The 4823-nt window shown below is 43.4% G+C and overlaps 1 pseudogene; it reads right to left on the bottom strand.

The window, feature by feature from the left end:
- Positions 1 to 1580: 1580 nt before the first annotated feature.
- Positions 1581 to 4128, bottom strand: LOC136536964 (uncharacterized; annotated as a pseudogene).
- Positions 4129 to 4823: the final 695 nt, after the last annotated feature.

Below are 4823 nucleotides of genomic sequence, written 5' to 3'. Positions count from 1 at the left end.
GTATCAAGATGCAAAAGTTGTCCGGGTGCATTTGTCATAACTGTAGTATGAGGTGGATGGGAACCTGCACACATCTTACCATGTCTACAAGGAGAGCACACTAAATTGCTATCACCTTTAAGCTTAGGCAAACCATGAATGAGATCCATACCACTAACACGTGTGAGATGGTCAAAACCAACATGTCCTAGTCTATGATGCCAAAAGAATAAATCATTTGATGTATTGGCAACTAGACATCTAACCTTAGCGTCATGTGAAACATCAAAATCAGCCTTGAAGACTCTCCTAAAACATGATATTTTAAAAACAAGGTCACCTGAAGCATCTAACACTTTACATTCACCTTTCTTAAAGCACACTTCTAAATTTTCATCAATCATTTGAGAAACAGAAAGCAAATTATATTTTAAGTTTTCCACAAGAGCCACATCCTTAAACATGAAGTTTTCTTTTACCTTTACTGTACCTTTTGCTACAACAGCAGTAGTAGAAGCATCTCCAAAAGTGACTTTTTCACCTCGAGATGTATATGTGAGGGAGGAGAACAAATTTTTATCACCAGACATGTGACGTGAACATCCGGAATCTACTAACCATATGTTCTCCTTCCTTGCACGAGATGCCTACACAAAAACAGCACATGTCGAGGTCTCAGCACCGAGGTTAGACAAAAGATATTTTGGAATCCAATACTGAGACACACGATGAGAAAAAATAGATGCAACACGAGTATTTTTATTGAAGAACTCACTTTGAGCATTACTCATGTTTTTAGTCATGAAGGAACATGCCACTCTCACATTAGAGGAAGCATTAAATTTTTCTTTCATTTGTTTGGTGGCTAACTTAAAACAAAATTGCACAAAATGTCCATCCCTACCACAATGGGTGCAAGTGTACTTAACTCTATGTTTAGCTTTTGATGTAGAAGCTACATTTGCATTCATTGTGTTAGTAGATAACATAATTCCAGCAGATTTAAAAACCATCTTCTTAGGCTCATTTGTAACCTCAAATCTTCCATTGTAAAGTGATTTAACAACAGTTGGTGCATGAGTCTTTGAGTGAGCATAAGGATCAAAAGCTAAACCAGTTTTATATTTTAAAGAGCTATTCTTTTGATCCAAAATTTGGTTCAAACTTTTTGTACCCATTTTTCCTTGCAAATAATCAATTCGTTTTAAAAGAGTGGTACAATTTTCACACTCACTATACGTTTACTTCTTTTGTTTGCGGCAATTTGAGCAAGAAAGAATCGCGTGAGTGGAGAAAGTCATTTTTTTAACTGTTCAACTCTTGCCATAGCATCTTTCAATTTTAATTCAAGGATTTTACATTTTTCACAGAAAGTTGGTTCAGTAGCACAAACATGTTTTTTTATTTTTATCCTTTTCTGCCTTAAGCTGCTCTAGTGTGGACGCATGCACATCTCTCAGGGAAGTAAATTCAGCATAGACAATATCACATTGTTTGCATGAATCATCAGCAGGAATTAGACTTTTAAGCCTAGCATTTTCAGTATGTAAAGATTCAATTAAGATGTCATGTTTAGCAATCTTTTTATTTCTCTTTTCTAGCTATGTGCCAAGTTTAGCAACAGCTTTTAATAAATCATCATAAGAAGGTTCTACCTCATTGTTCTCATCGCTTTCAAGGTCGCCATCATCGGTGGAACTTTTGCTGCTTGCCATGAGACACAACCCAATCAAGTCTTGTTTAGTTTTGGGGGTTGCATCTTCCTCACTATCAGTGTCCACATCGCTCAAGTTTACTTGCTCAAGAGCGGAAAGAACATGGTGAACCACCTTGCGATTTGAGTGACCCTTCTTCTTCTTGTTCTCCTTAAAAGTGTGCTTTCGTTTTATAGGTTCTTCCTTCTCCTTTTCTTCCCTTGCTATTCTCGACAAGTACTTTGGGCAGTGAGGATGAATATGATTTGAATCACCACACTCGAAGCACTTTGGAGGGCCACTATTTCCTCTTTTTCTTGATCTTACATTATACAAAGCTCATGTGAAACGAGTAGAGAGAAGTGACAATTCATCTTCTGGGAGTTGTTCTATCTATTCATCGGTTAGTGATGACAATGAAGACAAGGCATAGCTAGTAGAGGAATTATCATCATGTGACTTGCTAGATCGTGAAGTTAGAGCAACTGATTTTGAACCATGCTTCCTAGCAAGAACATCTAATTCATGAGTTTTCAAGTTAGAGTAAAGCACATCTAAAGTAAGAGTACTCATGACTGTGGATTCTCTAATAGAAGTAACTTTCATTTCCCATATAGACATGTCTAAAGCTCCTAGTAATTGTCGAGCATTTTCAGCATTAGTAAAAGTAACATTAACAGCATGCAAATTGCTAAGAATCTTATTAAAGCATGCAAAGAAATCATCAAGTGATTCATCAAGTTTCATTTCAAAACACATATGTTCTTTCTCATATATATCTTGGCGTACTTCTTTTATGGTAGATGAACCCTCATGATAATCACAGAGTGATTTCCATACCTCATATGCCAATTTGAGATGTACTACACGGTCAAAGTCACTTCTTCCAAGCCCTTGAATGATAATATTCCGTGCCTTGCTATTCGCCTCAACTTGTGGCATGTTTTGTGCAGTCACGACATCATTCTCAGGAACTTGATAAGGCTTGTAAACCTTTTCCCAAATTGCAAAGCCCTGTGCCTGAATATATGCCACCATCTTTGCCTTTTAGAACTAAAAATCAACACCATCGAAAACACAAGGTTTTGTGGAATATTTATTCGTAGACATGTTTTCTAATCATCGGTTAAGTCTGATTAGAAAGATAACCCGCTCTGGTACCACTTGTAGGATCGATTCACTCTAAAATAGGCAATCAGAGGGGGGGTGAATGATTGCAGAAGTCAAAAATAAAATTTAACACTTCGCCCTATGAACTAAGGCCTATTCAAGTTTACTATTCTAGGCAGAACACAACGCCTTCACTAAAATATTCTTGACAGAAATTCATAGCTCTAATTGACTTCAAATTCTTACAGATTAAATTAGATGAAATTCTTGAGTTTGTTAGATAATCTATTGCTACCTTGTGTAAACACAGCAAGGGGAAGGCGGTGCCAAAAAGGCCCCCTGCTGTGATATTGTAGCCGCTGCAGGTGCAGGCACTGAACTGCTCACCTGCAGCACTGTAGGCACATGCAGTGGCCGGCACATAGTCAGCCCTGTATGTTATCTAGTTACTGTTACAGCATATGCGCTGTACTGGGACTAGATAGATAGAGTTTAGATTTGCCATCTCTTAGACAGGGCTTCGGCCAATGCTGGTGTCTTGTACTGTGTGTGCATGCTCTGTTCTCCCTTCTTCTAGCTCTAGCCATAGTGTGTGGGGACGGACAACGCTTGTTCATGGTCGGCATGGCTAGTGGGTGCTCGGCAACACTAGCGGGTGCTCGGCAAGACTGGTGAGTGGTTCACTCACCTAAGCCAGTGATTCTGTGGGCCAACAAGTGGTATCAGAGCGGTACAAGCGTCGTCGCCAGACTAACCGCTGGTGATGATGGGCGGTTCGAAGATGGGCGACAGCAGTGGCACTGTTGTGGCTGCCCAGCCACGATTGGAGGTCGTTGTTCGCACGGTGCAGGAGGTCAGCGGCACCAATTGGACGGCACTAACTCGCACCAACTATGGAGAGTGGTCGGTGACCATGAAGGTCAAGCTCAGAGCCCGACGGCTCTGGAATGCTATTGACAAGGGCACCGACAATGAGAAGGATGACATGTCAGCGTTGGAGGCTATCCTCGCTGCTGTACCGACAGAGTATAGGGAGCCGTTGGGGGTGAAGAGCTCGGCTAAGGAGGTGTGGGAGGCTATTGCGGTGATGCGCGTCGGTTCTGACCGCGCAAAGAAGGCGACGGCCCAGCTTCTAAAGCAGGAGTACACCAACCTCAAGTTTGAGGATGGTGAAATGGTGGAGGACTTCTCCCTCCACCTGCAGATGCTCATCAGCAAGTTGAAGAGCCACGACGTCACCATCGATGAAGAGGAGGCGGTCTCCAAGTACCTCCACTCCGTGCCAGCAAAGTACATCCAAATCGCTCTTTATAGAGACGATGCTGGACTTGTCCACCCTCACCATTGAGGATGTGACAGGCCATCTGCGGGTGGTTGACGAGCACCTAGAGTAGGCGACAGCAATGAAGGACAGCGAGAAACTCCTGCCGACGGAAGAGGAGTGGGCTGCTCAGAGGAACTCTGAGAAGGTAGCCTCCTCCAGCCATGGTGGCGATGGTAAGCGCCACAGCAAGGCTTCTTCAAAGAAGAAGCAGGTCGACCCCAACGCCTACCGGCATTGCGGGAAGATGGGCCTTTGGGCACGGGAGTGCCCAAATCGCAAGTAGGAAAAGAAGGCTCAGGCTCATGAGGCAACTATCATGATGGCGATGTTCTGTGCACTGCATGTTGTCGAGGCCGAGGAGAGGGAAGAGGCGACGATGGTGGAAGAACCTAGGAAGGCCCTGAAGATTGTCAACCTCGACGAACCATGCGCCCAAGTCCACCTTGGACGTGTGGGCGCCGACCAGGAGCAGCAGTGGTATCTAGACTCTGGTGCTAGTAACCACATGACGAGCTCCAAGGAATCCTTCTCCGAGCTCGACGACGATGTTACCGGTATGGTGAAGTTTGGTGACGGCTCAAGGGTGGCTATCCAAGGGCGTGGCACCATCATCTTCAGGTGCCAGAATGGGGAGCACCGCGTGCTAACGGATGTATATTACATCTCGCAGCTGCGTTCCAGCATCATCAGCATTGGTCAGTTGGATGAGCACGGTA

The sequence above is a fragment of the Miscanthus floridulus genome, chromosome 2 (genome assembly GCF_019320115.1).
Source record: "Miscanthus floridulus cultivar M001 chromosome 2, ASM1932011v1, whole genome shotgun sequence".
Taxonomy (NCBI): Eukaryota; Viridiplantae; Streptophyta; class Magnoliopsida; order Poales; family Poaceae; genus Miscanthus; species Miscanthus floridulus.
The sequence above is the reverse complement of the archived record's forward strand: the minus strand, read 5'-3'. Positions and strand labels throughout refer to the sequence as shown.